We start from the raw sequence: 19,064 nt of genomic DNA, 5'->3' as shown, positions 1-19,064 counted from the left end.
CATAAAGATCAGATCAGAAATAAATGAAAAAGAAAGGAGGGAAACAATAGCAAAGATCATTAAAACTAAAACTGGGTTCTTTGAGAAGATAATCAAAATTGATAAACCATTAGCCAGACTCATCAAGAAAAAAGGGAAGAAGACCCAAATCAATAGAATTAGAAATGAAAAAGAAGACGTAACAACCAACACTGCAGAAATACAAAGGATCATGAGAGATTACTACAAGCAACTATATGCTAATAAAATGGACAACCTGGAAGAAATGGACAAATTCTCAGAAAAGATCAACCTTCTGAGACTGAACCAGGAAGAAACAGAAAATATAAACAGACCAATCGCAAGCACTGAAATTGAAACTGTGACTAAAAATCTTCCTAGAAACAAAAGTCCAGGACCAGATGGCTTCACAGGTGAATTCTATCAACCGTGTAGAGAAAAGCTAACACCTATCCTTCTCAAACTCTTCCAAAATATAGCAGAGGGAGGAACACACCCAAACTTATTCTACGAGGCCACTGTCACCCTGATACCAAAACCAGACAAAGATGTTACAAAAAAAGAAAACTACAGGCCAATATCACTGATGAACATAGAGGGTTCAACAGCCACTACGGAGAACAGTACGGAGGTTCTTTAAGAAACTATAAATAGAACTAGCATATGACCAGCAATCCCACTCTTGGGCCTATACACTGAGAAAAGCATAATTCAAAAAGAGTTATGTACCACAATGTTCACTGCAGCACTATTTACAATAGCCAGGACACGGAAGCAACCTAAGTGTCCATCGACAAATGAATGGATAAAGAAGATGTGGCACATATATACATGGAATATTACTCAGCCATAAAAAGAAACAAAACTGAGTTATTTGCAGTGAGGTGGATGGACCTAGAGCCTGTCATACAGAGTGAAGTAAGCTAGAAAGGGAAAAACAAGTACCATATGCTAACACATATATATGGAATCTAAAAAAAAAAAAAAGTTCTGAAGAACCTAGGGGCAGGGCAGGAATAAAGACACCGATGTAGAGAATGGACTTGAGGACACGGGGAGGGGGAAGGGTAAGCTGGAACGAAGTGAGAGAGTGGCATGTACATACACTACCAAATGTAAAATAGATAGCTACTGGGAAGCAGCTGCATAGCACAGGGAGATCAGGTCAGTGTTTTGTGACCACTAGAGTGGTGTGATAGGGAGGGAGGGAGGGAGACGCAAGAGGGAGGAGAAATGGGGATATGTGTATATGTATAGCTGCTTCACTTTGTTATAAAGCAGAAACTAACACACCATTGTAAAGCAATTATACTCCAATAAAGCTGTTAAAAAAAAAAGCATTAAGAATCTCTATTGTAACTCAAATCACATTTCTAAAAGACTTTCCCAAGATTTGTTTCAGTTTTGACCTACACACACACACACACACACACACACACACACACACACACACAGCTAACATAATTGGGGGACTTCTTAAGGATTTAAACATAGATCAGTGCACAATAGGGTTGTGTGTTTTCCAGCATATAATAAATAGATAATTATTTTGTGTCAGAGGATGGAATTTAGTTTTTACAACAAAGAGAATTTCATGAAATAATCAGTTTTGAACTACATTTTTAAAGGAAGTGAATGAAGAAAAAAATGATTGTCAAAGAAAACTTTTCCCCAAATTAAAAGTACAATATATCGAGGTTTAATGTAAAAAGTATAGAGGCTAAAATTATGTATGAAAATATTTAAAATAATATTTCCATCCAAAGGAGGATATACACATTACTACTGAATAAAAAGTATTAATCTTAATACATATACTGAATTGCCTTAAAATCTAAACTCTCAAAAACTTGGAATCAAAGTTTTCAAAGAGGATGATTTGAAAATCCTAATAGACAGAATCAGCTGGCTGCGTAGTGAAAATCTAACTGAAAACACAAACTAGTGGGAAGGGATCTAACTTTTATCGAAAGCCTGCTATATACTAGGTATCTAGTGATTTTCTGTGAATTATTTGATTTGGTACTCACAACAGGTGAAGTAGGATCAATTATCCTCAGTTTACAAATGAGAAAACTGAGGCTCAGAATATAAAGCTTAAAAGATCTGAACTCTCACATATAAATAACAGAGGCAAGACTGAAACCAAAGAACTCTGTGACTCCAGAGGTTTTCCTTTTCAGCAACGTATTTTCTCCCTGATAATATATTTTGCCTTGCATAAATCTCAATAGCAGTAAGAGCAATAAGAAATGTTCACCATCAAAGTCCTTAATTTTCCCTGTGTATTGGCTGGACAGCTAACTAATGAGAGATGTGTTGCAGACGTCAGGGCGTAGACCTTTTAGAGAGAACCAGAAACACAAGCTAGACATAAAGATATAAATAGATGTTTGGGAATATTTATATGCATACAGCAGTTGAAAATATGTGTTTCGAATGTAAGCCCCCCACAGGACAGACAGATGGCTGGGCCTGAGAGATAATGATGAATAAGGCAGGAGAAAGATTATTCAGAACAAGGAATATTAAAAGAGTTTAGCACTCAAAAATAATAATAATAAAGGAAAAGTGGAGAAGGAAACATTATCGAAGTTAGACATTGCAAGAAGTTCTTCCACAAAGAGAAGTACTATCTATGGAACCACTTTATATTTTTATCATTTGCTAGAAATTGTAGGGGAACAGGTTGCAGTTCTTGTCCCCAAGCTCTGATAATGTGGATTAGTAGTGAGAAAGTGTAAGGGTAGATGTTTTCCCTTTTTTCCTCCCCATCCAGATTGAGGGCGGAGGCAGACAATTATCTCACTATCCCTCAGGGTAAGGAGCCCTGCAGAGTTGAATCAACTCTATACAGTGGTCTCCAATTCCATCACCCACCCTACATAGGATTTACAAGTGTGAACGGGCAGCCTGATAAAACCACTAAGATCTAGAATCTTAGAGCCAGGGAGAGACATTCCAGTCTTTATATCACAGTGTTTGTGTGTGTTCTTGTCATTTCAGGTCTCCAAAAAAAAAAAATCCCCTTATATTCCCACTACCTCAATATTGTTTTTGCATCAATATGCTTCCAAATACACTTATCTTGTCTATGGATTGAGATATCAACTCTATGGGAATGAATCACAAAATTAAATCTCTTAAGCATGAAGAACATATCTCTATATGCACACTGGATATTCTTGTCTCATATTCAGCATGTGTAAAATGTGGTCCAGAATTTCAAGCTTACAGCATCCTAGCTATATGAAATCAAATTACCTAACTCCCCTGTGCCTCAATTCCCTCATCTCTAAAACTGGAATAAAATAACCTTTCCTTGTACAGTTGTCCTAGAACCAAATGGACTGTTACATATAATAGATGTGCTTCACACAGTGACTGGCATACGATAGATATTCAGTAAACTATACATTTTTACCTCTGCAAATGTTCTGTTCTTTCTCTTTCACCATTTTTATAGTCAGGGTAAACTGACCAAGCTGTCATAAAAGCAACCCATAATCATAGTCAATTTACACATGAAAAAGTTCATATCTCACTTAATTTGTGATGAGGATTGGATGACATTCTACGGTTGCTTCTATCCATCAAGTGACTTAGGATTCTAGTCTCTAAGTGATTCAGCCACCTCAGCTCTAGATCTCTGTTATCAAGGTCAGGGAAGAAAGATCCAGAGAGCTGCATACCACTTAAGTTATTCTTTTCTCAGGAGGGACACACATTATTTCTGCTCACAGCTCATTGACAAGAAGCAACTAGATTATCTTACTTTACGGCAAGAGGTATGGTCAGTACGGGAACAAACATAGATATCTGGTGAGTATGAAATATCTGTGCCACAATTAAGAAACTACCATTAACCCAGTGAGCCAAGATGGCAATCTTGAACTTATTGCTGACACCTCCCCTTTCTTCTTTATCTATATAATTTCTCCAACTAAGTCCTCTTATTTCCCTCCCTTTAATGTCTCTGAGATGAGCTTCCTCATCTCCACTTCTGCTTCTGCTCCAGGGGACATAGATTCTTACATGGCATTCTATCTCATGTCTGACTCCAGCTGTCTGCACTATAATCTACCCTCCTCAGTACTTCCAGAGTTACCATTATAAATATACGACTATGGGGTTTCTTGGTATAAGACTTCGGTTTTCTTACATTTCCTGTAAGCAGTCTCCTTCTGAATATTAATGGTTTTGCAAGATAGGAAAGAAATCCCTGGGTGTTCTTATACAAGCAATTAAATGCTTTGGCCTGTAAGTGATACATCTCGATATCCATTCACAACTCGCTTGTCAACACTGCCTTAAAGGTCCTTAAAAATCTAAAAATCCTAACTATCTTGGCCTATTTTCTGTTCACTATTGTTGTGACCTCTGCATCCTAGTTTTTTTAAAATTAATTTCAACAAATATTTATTGTACACATACTATGGGTCAGGGATCATATACTTTCACATGACCATTCATCTTTTCATGCTTTACTCATGTTCTTATCGCCTTAAATAATATATTTCCCTTCTCATATAATACCACAAAAAGTCTTTAAGGCGGGCTTCCCTGGTGGCGCAGTGGTTGAGAGTCCGCCTGCCGATGCAGGGGACACGGGTTCGTGCTCCGGTCCGGGAAGATCCCACATGCCGCAGAGCGGCTGGGCCCGTGAGCCATGGCTGCTAAGCCTGCATGTCCGGAGCCTGTGCTCCGCAATGGGAGAGGCCACAACAGTGAGAGGCCCGCGTACCGCAAAAAAAAAAAAAAAAAAAAAAATCTTTAAGGCATGATTTAAATTTCCCCATGTAGAAGTACTTAAATATCCATTCTATACCCACCCAAAGCTAAATTAATTCCAGAGCATGTTGTTCATTTCTTGGTATAGTGTTAATACCTGAATTACTACAGCTGTTGAATAGTTTATCATACACTATAGACTGTTGGCCCCTTAAGGGTGAAGAACTGATATAATTCATCTTTGCATCCCCAGAACGTGGCACAAATTATGTACTTAAAGTTGTGAATTGAACTAAAAGTTTGGCAACAGTTCTATAGAGTAAATGCTTGAGGGAACACTTCAAAATTCAAGTGCTAATTCTAAAGCTTTCCCACAATTAGGCTTCCACTCCATAAATCACTACCACGTAAGTAAACTGTGGCAGATGCATTGGCTCAGGCAGTTCAATAGCCATTCCGACCTCTTTCTAATATGCTTTCTTGTAATGCAGATGCTGAACTACTAAAACAGAACAAAACAAGAATATAAAATTCCTTGTTATGATTTAGATTCCCCAAATCAGACACACTTGAAAAGATTTGAATTCAAAACTCAATTAAGTGTAAAAAGAAGCAGGGCACAAGGCATCCATTGGGGGTGTGTGTGTGTGTGTGTGTGTGTGTGTGTGTGTGTGTGTGTGTGTGTGTGTGTGTGTGTGTGTGTGTGTGTGTGTGTGTGTGTTGTGTATGTGTAGTATAGCACAGGTGTTGTGATTATGAAGCAAGCAGTTGTAGTACTGATTTCTTGATTCAACAGGAAGTTTCCTGATCATGGAGGGAACAGCAGTCCTTGGAAACCCAGTTCTATTGTTGGTTTGGAGGTTATTCTTGCATCTTAACCTAGAGTCTGTTCCTACTGCCTCCCAATAGTTCAGTAAGAAATTAAATTTATTATAATACATTATTTTATTTGTATGCCAGCTCGAGTGAGTTCTGTCTTTGCTGTTAAACCTTAGCTAATACAACAGTGTGTGCCTGGTAATAAGCCTCAAGGAAATGGGCATCTGGTATTGAATGTCTGACCTGGTTGTGTTTGAAGACAAAAGAGGATCCTGCTAACATCAGAGTACAGAACACTGTTATTCCATCATATGCTATGTCAAAGCAACAAATTAAATGATTATCTGCAGTCTCCCAGCAGAAAGTGTTTATTGAAGCAAAGTATTTGATAAGCTGATTAGCTGCTGCACTATATCCTTATGACAAAAATGCCAAAATTTCCATGTTATAACATAGAAGAAGGAATTCTAACACCTCAAAGATTTAACAATGTTGGTGTGGCTTAATCATACATAATTCATTTATACATTCATTAAGTGCGACGCCCTGAGAGAGTCCAAAGGAGATTCCTTTCACCAAATCATTGAAAAATCCATTGGTAAGGAAAGCCATAGCATTCTATTTGCTATTCTTTATAATATGATAATGAGAATTGTCTTGATATGGCTTCAGATTTTAATAAGTATGATGAGATCTAAGAATCCAGAGGCCAAGTGGATATATTTAACAGACAGAAGCAAGGGTATCATGGTTTTCATAATAGTTAAAGTTACCAGAATTTTTGACTAATTGCTCATAGACTACCAAAGATTAACATAGGTGGGGAGCCCACTAAGGCCTTACTTTAATTTTTAGGCTTATAAATACAATCTTCATAACTACAAGTTTTATGTCATATTTATTATAAAGAGTGCACTATTTATAACCAAAAATATTCTATAATATGAAGTAAAAGTAAAACTGAGGCTCTAGAAGTCTCTGAATCCAGTGCATCCATCTCTACAGCACTGGCCCCCTCTTCAAGCCACATTTGCACATGCTCACTTAGAGAGTTCCCTATGACCACTTGACTGTGAAAGAAAAAAAAAGAGCCGCGTTTACAAACGGCCCTTCATTATATGCTAGAAATAGTTAAAAGTGTGCCTGTAATGCCGAAGCAGTCTATTGACTGGAAAGGAGAGTGGAGAAGGTACTGTCATTTGGCAAAAATTCTAATGAGACCTATGGTTGTCACATTGCATGGAAGAAGAACTGGCTGCAAGTATGAGTCAACGTTTATTCAAGAACAGAGGGTAACAGGTTAGCCAGATGGTCAGTGAATTAGAAATATATATATATATATATATATATATATAAAAACAGGTAGGTCACCAAGAGTTTGGGGGAAGAGGTATGTTTATGAACTCAAAATAGACTGAAAATGAGAGGATATAAGCTTCTCTTGGTAGGAGAAGCTCTCAGGTGAATAAGACAGCATTATTATGATGTTACATGGCCTCTTTTCCTAGGTATCTCATGTATACTTAAAAGGTTTAGGGCAAAAAGTGATCATGTTGGTAGGAATAAAGATTATGAACGAGGGCATGCAGACTTCTTTTCTCTTCTCAAAGCTTATTTGGCTAAGCCACTTAATCTGCCCAATGCCAGCAGCAAGGAGCAACACTGAGGTCTCCAAATAACAGTGTATCTCTAGGGGACCAGTTAGTAACTTGGGGCATGTCAAATATGGAAGGTTTTCTTATTTGAAGAGACATTTATTCTAGTTCATTCTTCTCTGCATGCCAGCAATGCCACTATAATCTTACTGAATGTCTTATTCAACACCAGGATACTCTACCTCTCAATGAATGAACTTGTTTTCCAGCCAAAGCAGTGAGGCAATTGGTTTACACTCAGAGAACTGACTAATCTAACTCTATCACCTGGAAGTAACTGGTGAAATGGGCTCTTAAAGACTCTGCTTTTTGCACTACTTAGAAACAACCCTTTGAAAGTATGACATCCTAGAGGAGACAGAATATTCTACAAATCAGTGACAAATATACGAGGCTGGACTAATTCTCCCATAGTTAGAACACATGGAACTAGAATATGTGGGTAAATTAGAAGTAATATTTCTATTATACCTAATGACTAACTCAACAATATATTTTCTTCTTTTCCTTGCATCACAAAGTTCTATTGGTTTAGAGTTCTCAGCTAAACGCTTCCACCAGATAAAACAACAGTAATGTCACTGAGATCACCCCCTGGTCATTTTGGGCTCCTCATGCTGCTACACCAACAGCCCCCAAAAGGGGAATAATACAGTATTATCTAGGATGACTGGTTCTGCTTATCAAGGGCAAATGGGTTTGTTTTAACACAACAGGAGTAAGGAGGAGTATTTCATGTACTGCCATTCCAGTGTTATTAGTTAATGGAACGCTGGAGCAACCACACACATGCAGGAGCATCAAGGGTTAGATCCTCTAGGAATACAGTTTTGAGCCACCCCAACATGTAAAGAATCCTGAAGAGCAGAGGTAGTAACTGTGAACAAAGGAAATAAAGAATGGGTGGTGGAAGAAACAAACTGAAAATCTTATTACCTTATGCAAATATAGAGACTAAAGAAGCTACCCATATATGCTTCCTATATGCTTTTATGTTAACCAGATATCTTTTGTTTCTCTCTCCCTTTGTCCAACTATCGTAGTAGAATATATCAGTTTTATCTTTATCCCCTAAGTAAATATACTGGCTTCATCATTTTAAATGATTTAGAGAAGGAATGAACATCATGCAGAATGTGCCTTTTCAGTAAAATTTGGATACTACTTCATTTGCATGAAGGACATTTATATTTATTAGGAAGGCACCTGTTGTACAGTTATTGTTGCTTAGAAATTTAAGTATGGAAGTAGGTTACTGAGTAGCAATTGTTGGACTGCACAATTGGACTGCACACAATATTGACTTGATAATGAATGATCCATTCTGTCTTCTATGAAAATTCCTCTGCAGAAAGGGCTCAAAAGCTTAAGAAATTAATTTTTTATTCTTCTTTGAACCTAGAATTTCAAAAGTGATCTAGGACTGCAAGTCAGGTAGATTTGAGCAAAACTCGCATTAGAACTAAATTACGTGGGAAAAAGAGTAGGGCTTGAGGCATCCATTTTGCACACGAGCATTATAGCAGAGGTAATGAGGAGCTGTAGCAGGGACTTCCTGATGCTCAACGTAGCATTCTTACCAATCACAGAGGGAACAGCAGCTTTCCTGGCAGCCTAGTTCTGGAGCATATTTTTAAGTAGCAGTTCCTGAAAGATCAGGCTAGAGACTGTTTTTTCAGCCCATCCCAAACTTTTGTAAGCATTTAATGCTCAGCAACAAATCCCTTTCTGCTAATATAAAACAGAGTGGATTCTCTTCTCTTCAACTGAATCATATCATAAATTGAATATTGAATACTGACTGCAGTCATCTCAACCCAGAAAAAAGATATATAGAATCAATGATGTTGTTAATTAAAATATATTTTCAAACAACCACAATATAGCCTTATATTGAACTTTAAAAATTGCTGATAGTCTTTTTTATGACTAACAGAAAACCCACCAGGAATAAAATAATGACATTCGTGGGATGTGAGCTATTGTTTTTTGAGTGCTGCCTCTGTGTCAAAGCATGAAACTAGACACATAAATACTATGAGGTAGAAAAACTGTCCTTGTTTTATGGATACGAAATCTCAAAGTCAAAGAGCTTCAGTAGAGTTCCAAAGCCACACAGCAAGAAAGGCAGACTTATTACAAAGTAGGTCTCTGTCTCTGAAGTCCATGGTCTTCCCTTGTATCACAAATATTTTTTTCTTTCCTCCATTTTTGCTATGTGTCATTACTATGTTTAAACCTATAGAATATAAACTGTAAACTCTTAAAACAGACCTGGCAGAGCCAGGGTTTTACTTTGAGTTTCTACCACCCAATGTTCTCATTGTATTCGCCTCCAGTTTAAAATACCTCAATTAAATAAAACCTAAACATATACATAGCAAAAAAAAAAAAAATCACTTTTATGCCTGACAATGTTTATAAAGCCTATGGGGATATAGTGTACTACAGGAAGTTTGTATAAATCTATACTTACAATATTGAGTGGAATTTTAATGCTTTGCATGGCAGATTATGGACATAATTTAATTCTGTGATAACCTAGAGGTATGTTTTCTTTCTTTTTGTTTTCCTGGTTTGGGAGAAACTAAACAAACTGCCTTCTGCCTCAGAAGGTTTTCACAAGTAAGAGACACCTTTATTCAGCCTCTGTCCACTGCTATCCTGTTCAGACCCTTTGTGTCTGACCACAGCCTGCTCTTCCTCCCTACTCATACCCCTGTGTCAGACAAACTGACGCTATCATTTTCACTGAGTCTAACTTTTGTTTGCCTGCTTCTGAGATTTTACTAAGGCTTTTCATCCTTACTGTCTATCGCATTTTTTTTTTTTTTTTTGCCCGTTCAAACGCTATCCATACTACAGAAAAGGTAACATGATTCCTCAATCTGAAATCTTAAAGGAGTTCCTAGTTGCCATTTATTTGGCAATGAATCATATACTATGTCTTTGGCACGTTCTCACTTCTAAATTTATATAGTCCTTGTACTGTCAAAAAAACTTTTCAAACTAGTTATGGGTGGGTGTTTCATTCATCCACCCTTTTAGGATATGTACAGGAATTAAGTGACCAAACAACACTTCAAAAAATCTAATGTAGGGCTTCCCTGGTGGTGCAGTGGTTGAAAGTCCGCCTGCTGATGCAGGGACCACGGGTTCGTGCCCCGGTCCGGGAAGATCCCACATGCCGCGGAGCAGCTAGGCCCGTGAGCCATGGCCGCTGAGCCTGCGCATCCGGAGCCTGTGCTCCGCAACGGGAGAGGCCACAACAGTGAGAGGCCCGTGTACCGCAAAAAAAAAAAAAAAAAAAAAAAAAAACCTAATGTATAATAAAAAACATTAGAAGATGTTTTTCTGGACCTCCCTGGCATCACCACTATGCAACTCTCGATAGTTCAGGTTTAATAAATCAGTATTTGTAATCAACATGAAGTTTTCCAATTATGCTGTTTTTAACACTGATCATTGAGAAACATGTAATAATGTGTGCTCTAGTTTTTTTAAAAAGAAATAAATTAAAGGTAATATGCCAGCAAAACAATTCCACTTGTCCTGTTTAAACCAGAATTTGAAAAGAAAAAAATGAAAGAGCAGAGACTGCCTCAACTCGTTCTCTGCTATCTGGGAATAACTCTTCCTGATGAGAACCTTATCTGTGATTTTTGTCTTAACCGCTAACATGAATAATGTGTAAGCTGCATCACTGAGCAGATCATTGTTACTTAAAGAGCATCAAATGCTTTATATTTCTCTATGGGGGAAAATGAACATATAGAGCTATATTATAGAATAACATAATTTCAGAGAAGGAAAGGACATTAGAGGACATCTAATTCAGAAACTCATCAAAGCTAAATATGAAGTGAGGCCATCATCAACATTTAGTGAGCTCCTACCATACTTTATTACACCCTACGGGAAAATGCTAAGGAAACAGTAGACATAGTTTTTGTCCTCCAGATACTACTTGAAAAATAATTCATAATCAAATCTTTTATGTTATTATCTTGCTACATTTCTTAGGTGGTAATAAAAATGATTTGAAAGCTGTTTTAATATGAAATTATTATAATATTTATCATTTATCAGAATTTAAAGGCTGTAACATATAAAAATTCTTAAATACAAAGTTATATTTTGAAGTATGCTTCATGCAAATGAACACAGTTTTTGTTTTTTTTTTTGGCGGTACGCGGGCCTCTCACTGTTGTGGCCTCTGCCGTTGCGGAGCACAGGCTCCGGACGCAGAGGCTCAGTGGCCATGGCTCACGGGCCCAGCCGCTCCGCGGCATGAGGGATCTTCCCAGACTGGGGCACAAACCCGTGTCCCCTGCATCGGCAGGTGGACTCTCAACCACTGCGCCACCAGGGAAGCCCTGAACATAGTTTTTATATCCTTTTAAATAACCTTAATAATACATATGTTCAAATGAAAACAGCAACTTCAAAAGAGCTCTTTCCATATTACTTGTCAATCATAAAGACATGACACTTTCTTATGTATTACAAAAGTGAAATATTGAATTAATGGCAAATACTTATGATCTATTCAGGAACTTTTAAAAATACAGTGTTACCTCTATGATATAAATCACAGCAAAATCCTTTTTGACCCACCTCCTAGAGAAATGGAAATAAAAACAAAAACAAATGGGACCTAATGAAACTTCAAAGCTTTTGCACAGCAAAGGAAACCATAAACAAGACCAAAAGACAACCCTCAGAATGGGAGAAAATATTTGCAAATGAAGCAACCGACAAAGGATTAATCTCCAAAATTTATAAGCAGCTCATGCAGCTCAATAACAAAAAAACAAACAAACCAATCCAAAAATGGGCTCAAGACCTAAACAGACATTTCTCCAAAGAAGATATACAGATAGCCAACAAACACATGAAAGAATGCTCAACATCATTAGAGAAATGCAAATCAAAACTACAATGAGATATCATCTCACAACAGAATGACCATCATCAAAAAATCTAGAAACAATAAATGCTGGAGAGGGTGTGGAGAAAAGGGAACCCTCTTGCACTGCTGGTGGGAATGTGAATTGGTACAGCCACTATGGAGAACAGTATGTAGGTTCCTTAAAAAACTACAAATAGAACTACCATATGACCCAGCAATCCCACTACTGGGCATATACCCTGAGAAAACCATAATTCAAAAAGAGTCATGTACCAAAATGTTCATTGCAGCTCTATTTACAATAGCCCGGAGATGGAAACAACCTAAGTGTCCGTAATCAGATGAATGGATAAAGAAGATGTGGCACATATATACAATGGAACATCAGCCGTAAAAAGAAACGAAATTGAGCTATTTGTAATGAGGTGGATAGACCTAGAGTCTGTCATATAGAGTGAAGTCAGAAAGAGAAAGAGAAATACCGTATGCTAACATATATATATGGAATTTAAGAAAAAAAAATGTCATGAAGAACCTAGGGGTAAGACAGGAATAAAGACACAGACCCACTAGAGAACGGACTTGAGGATATGGGGAGGGGGAAGGGTAAGCTGTGACAAAGCGAGAGAGAGGCACGGACATATATACACTATCAAACGTAAAACAGATAGCTAGTGGGAAGCAGCCGCATAGCACAGGGAGATCAGCTCGGTGCTTTGTGATCGCCTGGAGGAGTGGGATAGGGAAGGTGGGAGGGAGGGAGACGCAAGAGGGAAGAGATATGGGAACATATGTATATGTATAACTGATTCACTTTGTTATAAAGCAGAAACTAACACACCACTGTAAAGCAATTATACTCCAATAAAGATGTAAAAAAAAATACAGTGTTATTTTTAAAATGATTTATCATTAATAGAGTGGATATCTGTATTTTAGGAATATGTAAGTCATTACATTGAAGTCAACCTTATAGTCTAGCAACAATAAAGTAATAAAATTAAAATATTTTATTTATTTAAATATATATGTATCATATACATGTATGTACATATGTATATACATATATTTGTGTATTTATATCTCATAGTAATCTGACATTTTTCTATTATAGCCCTTATTATATAACATTCTAAAATTATATTTGTCTGTGTTTTCCACTAATCTAAAAGCATTTTCAGAATAAGGACCATCCTTGTCTTCTTGGTTATTTTATCACCAACTCTTAGCTTGGCAAGTAGCATCAACCAGGCACTCAGTGTTTTTTGATAAATTTCCATATTGTAATATATTCTTAGTATTTATTATATGACTACAATTTACTTCTGTCATAGTTGAAATATTTTAATTCTAAATTAAATATTTAATTATATAATTTTACTCATAAGTTTTAAAATTAAAATAAACACAAAATGAGTATATGAAACTATTATTGAGGCAATAGAACAAAAGTATGTGGACCAGATTATAGAGACAGTAAAATATTTGGTGCGATACAATAAAAATTATTGCATAATAAAAAAATAGCTAAAAATATAATCACTGAATGTGAAAGAAACAGCTTTATATACAAAAAAAAATTGCTGGCTCTCAGTGCAAATGACAGCAATAGATGTCATGACTGTAAACATATTTAAAAGGCAGTTGAGGAGGAAATGACACTTGAGGTAGAGGGGTCATGAGAGTAAAAATAAAAATACAACTGATAGGAAATAGTTCGATGGCTTTGAATCCAAGTAAACTTTTTACCAAATTATAAGGTTAACATTAATGTCTCTATAAAAATGAGTAGAGAATCTTAGCTGGGGTTTAAAAAGTAGCATATTGAAACAAAATTAAATTAAAGAGTTAATATCTAAGGTTAAAGGAAATGCTTACATCAACTGAAGGTGAGAGAGTATATGGGTTTATCAGAATATTCAGGGCTGGTTCTCCAGGATAAAATAATGCCCCTCCATTCCTACTTCTGTTGAACTCCATATTAGGCCTGTTATAAACTATCCAAGTTACAAAGCAGCAACCTCTCCAGCACTGACAGTTTCTCCCTTTATGGAACATCTCCAGGGGTAATACTCTACAAGCTTAAGAAGTTAATGATTTATGAATTTCAACTCTCTTTTGCACTAATTCAGGTCCATTTTCTCTCATTTGTGCTCTACAAGTAAATTCAGTAGATAATCTCACCATGAATTTGCACATTCATTTATTCATTAATTTATTATTTCATTCCACAAATATTTATTATCTGTTCTATGTCAGACTTCGGAAGTAGCCATTTACCTCCCTGAAGGACCCTCTTAGAGTTTCCCATGTTTCCTGATTGAATGAGTTTATATCATTGTGGCTTTTCATTCACTTGGAGTAAGATAGTTTGTTTTAACCTTTGCATAATATGGTAGTGTTAAAAGCATCACTGCATAATCTGATATTCTTAACTGAACTGAGATGTAGTTAAGCAGGTAATTTGACTAATTTTCATGGGAAACCCAGGGCTCCAAAATGAATACCCTGTTTTCCCCCATTAAATTTTTCTTCCTGTTTTTCCTGCTTCATATTATGTCATCATATTTACTCCATTTTTCAAGCAAAAACCATCAGTCATTTTTGTCTACTCCATCTCTCATCCCTAATCTACTGGCAACAACGAATTTCCAGTAGTTACTTTTTCTCTCAAGACTTGCTTCTTCAGCCTCATTGTTTTGTTAGTATCCTCCTAAATTTTCTCTGGACAGTTCACCCCAGCCCAGTGCCTGGCAGAGAGTAGGTGCTCATGAATTAATTAATGCTCTGTTTTCTTCCCTTCGGTGCTTTTCTACGGTGGCATGATAATACATTTACCCAAAGACTTTCCAGTGAAGTGGTTACAGAAGTGAAGTCAGACTGCCTTGTGTTCAAAGACTGTGTCGTTATATGTAATCCCTGTAGCCACTTACATACCAAGGAGTAAAAACAAAATTTACCTCAGGCAAGTGTTGGAGGCTCAAATGTGTTAATGCATATAAAGTATTTTCCTCAGTACCTGACACATGCTAAATGAGCTAAAATAGTCAACATCCTTAGGACACTCTCTGCAATGTCCATTTTGTTTTTTCAATCTGGAAAATGCCTGCTTACCCTTAAAGTCTGAGCTCAGTTGCTACTGTCTTCCTGGGGCCTTTGCTAAACCTCTTAGGGAAGTGTGCCATTTTATGCATGTGAATATTGCCACTTTTCTCACATTACTGAAATCATGTATTCAGACTTGTATTTCCCCCACTAGACTATGAACATCTCTGAGAGGAGCAATCTTGTCAGAATCACTTTTGTATTCCTAGGGCCTAATGAGGAGTCTGGCATTTTAAGGGACAGACTGAATATTAGATAAAGTGATTTCCTAACATTATAATATTAGTACATGGCAGAAAAGTTTTTAAGATTCTCTCTAAATAAAATACTAAACTGAAAATGAGAAAGGTTACATTTTGAACGAAAACCAACTTGCATCAACGTTATTAAAACGCCTTTTTTTTTTTTTTTGCGGTTCGTGGGCCTCTCACTGCCGTGGCCTCTCCCGTTGCGGGGCACAGGCTCCGGACGCACAGGCTCAGCGGCCATGGCTCACGGGGCCAGCTGCTCCGCGGCATGTGGGATCCTCCCGGACCGGGGCACGAACCCGTGTCCCCTGCATCGGCAGGCGGACCCTCAACCACTGCGCCACCAGGGAAGCCCTTAAAACGCCTTTTTAAAGTCACCAAGCCCCAGGTGGCAATGGGAACAGAAGCAATTTCATTTCCAAATTCTGAAAAAACTCTTTCTAGCCTATAAGTTAAGATGCATCCTACCTTGAAAGTACTCCCCTTGGTCAGGAGACTTTGCACTTCTTCACTGAACTCCTTGTATCTCCCTGAACTTAGCTCCTGGCTTGCTGTGAAGCTGACTACATCAACATAACCAATTTCCTTTCAATTGAATGAATAGGTACTTGGCTCATCAAAACAGGCTGAACCGCCCACTACAGGGGTTGATTCTGCCAGGCCTTGCCTCTCAGGTGTACTTGATTCGCACTGAACATAGAAATCACAAGCACTAAAGCGGTAGCTCCATTTCCCTGTATATTCTCATAACTTTTTGTGTCCAAAGAAGAGAAAATGTCATCTGTGAGTCAGAAATAATGAACTGTCTCTTGTTCTCTCTGTGTAACTCTCCTCTCTGCCTTCTAGCTCCTCCTTGGTTACTTAATGATTCCATTTTCTCCGCAGTGTGGTTGTTCATTTGTAATCTGGCTGTTTCAATACACTGAGGCCTGGAAAACTGTGACCTTCACAAAAAGACTTAAGTATAAATCTGTGGAGGGATATAGAAAAATAATGATAATAGTTAATTTATCATCTCCTACTATATGCCACATTATCATGTATATTGTCTTAGTAATTTTACAACTCTTTAAGGTGATTTTTGCCAAATAAAAATCGGAGACTCAAAAAATTCAAAAACATCCCAAACCATATAGCTAAGCTGGTGTAAAGGCAGGATGTGTGCCCTGGCCAGTGTGATTTCTGCGTTCATCCTTTTTTCCTTATGTTTTACTCTTTACAACATCAGGACTTCAGCCAGAACAAGCCAGTTCTATAAAACATCATAAGAGCAACTCTAGGCAAAAGGAGCCTAGATTGCAGACATGTTCTGTAGAAGAGCTACACCTTCCTTGGGCCATTTTAACCCCTCGATAAAATAAGTGAGAGATATTTGAGAATGATCCAATATGGAACTTTATAGAATGTGTTTTTCTACTTCTATAGGCTGTATTTCTTTGTGTTGATAAAACTTATTTTGAATCACTTGCATAATATATTTTCTATTGGAATATCCAATACAATGTAAGCTTAAGCTATTAGAAATGTGCTTACTGTGAAAGGTAACCTGGTTCTGTGCATCATGCCATAGTTATCAATAGCTACCCCAAACCAACACCCCATGCCAGCCATGCCTATTTTATTTTCTTGTACGAATTATACTACCTAAATTCTTCCCAGCTTTTTCACTGTGTGTTCTCCTTTAGTAGTTCTTTTTGTAATTCCTCTCTTAAACTCAATGTACATTCTCTTGAATCCTTTTTATTTTATTTTATTTTATTTTGCGGTACGCGGGCCTCTCACTGTTGTGGCCTCTCCCGCCGCAGAGCACAGGCTCTGTACGCGCAGGCCCAGTGGCCACGGCTCACGGGCCCAGCCGCTCCGCAGCATGTGGAATCTTCCCGGACCAGGGCACGAATCCGTGTCCGCTGCATCGGCAGGTGGACTCCCAACCACTGCACCACCAGGGAAGCCCCTCTTGAATCCTTTTTAAATGTGTTGATTAGAACCAATAATTTAAAAATAGTCTGGCTTGGAATATGAAAAGCGAACTTCCAATTCTGTCTGAGAACTAAATGAATATCCCAAATTAATGACACCTTTATATTTTATGTGGAACTCAAACGTTTTGTGTACCTTTGAAGGGGGTAAGAATGAGGGCCCAGGAGAAGCCACCCATCACTGTTAATCTTATTGTTCAATTGGAGCCTTAGAAGGAGTGTGCCCCAGGTGGAAATAGGGAATGATCCGTTCACCTTCAGCTGGGCAATGAACTAGCTAATTAAGAACACCAGTGATTTTCTGTCCCCTAAATTTTGTTCCAACATAATAAATGCATTCGATCTCTAGTGAACTATGATTAGATGTCTTGTCTTTCCACTTTTCCTATCTACCCATCATTACTGAACTTTTCATTGTAATTGGTGCTTTATTACTAAGTGTACCAATTTTAACTTGTCTTCACTGAATCTATTTTTAGGATTTAACTAAGGTAATTTTCTTGATTTTTAAAACTATATTTTTACTCTTATTTCAAAATAATGCATGCTCACTGTAATATTTTTGGAGGGGGCATCTAGATTATTGTAACTTTTTTTAAAATAGCTATATTTTGACTAAAATATGAATATCCTCCTCTGATCTCCCTGAAACATATTCCCAGATGTAACCATAACAAACAAGTGTTTAAACTCCTTCCAGATATTTTCCCATGAATAATCAAACACACACACGTTATGTGCATGTGTATATATGTGTATATATATATACACATACACGTGTGTATACATATATTTTATACAAATATGATAATATACCATTTGTTGAACCCTTAATATTTCTTAGGAATCACATTACATCAAAGTGGTTATGGCCCCAGGCTGTGAAACTGGACAGACTGAATTCAAATCCTGAATCACCTTGTACTAGCTACATGAACCTTGGCAAATTATTTAAGTATTTTATGCTTTTATTTCCTCATATATAAAACAGGGATAATAACAATGTCTACCTTCTAGGGCTACAGTGAAACTATGATAAAAATACATGTAAAACATTTAGAACAATGCCATTCAGTAAGCAGTAACTATTATGGCTTTTCTTTCATTTAAGCCTGGTAGGGTAGTAATCCCCCAGAGAAGGAACTGCTACTGTACCCATTTTGATGACAAGGAAATTTGAGTTTAGAGAGTTTAAGAAATTCCCCAAGGTTACACAAAAGTTAGTGATGCAACAAGGCATTAGTCTAGGGAACTGGCTACATGCCCATGCTTTAAGTTCTATCCTATCTAAACTACACTAATGAGTACTATACCAATCTCTAAATACACTCAGTGAATCAGTGCTCTGCTACTTAACATTTTCACTTAAAATATAATAATAATAAAAGAAGAGCAAACTTATACTGACCATTAATTATGTGTTGAATGCTTTGCATGTGATATCTTATTAAAAGGCAATTTTAAAAATGAAGAAAATGAAATGTAGGTTTATGTAGGTGGAGTACCTTTTTCGACATCATGCAGTAAATAAGAGGCAGAGCCTGCAAAAGAATTGTTTTGCCAACATGAAAGTATATTCACTTAAGCTCTTTTATTTATTCCCACCATACACTGG

General features: G+C 37.2%; 1 long non-coding RNA gene across 1 annotated transcript in view; it reads right to left on the bottom strand.

The window, feature by feature from the left end:
* Positions 1 to 19,064, bottom strand: part of LOC307185975 — a 184,561-nt gene that overhangs the window by 153,825 nt on the left and 11,672 nt on the right. The window lies entirely within an intron of this gene.

This window comes from Stenella coeruleoalba (genome assembly GCF_951394435.1).
Source record: "Stenella coeruleoalba genome assembly, chromosome: 4".
Lineage (NCBI taxonomy): Eukaryota > Metazoa > Chordata > Mammalia > Artiodactyla > Delphinidae > Stenella > Stenella coeruleoalba.
Note: the sequence above shows the minus strand (reverse complement) of the source record. Positions and strands in the feature narration are given on the sequence as shown.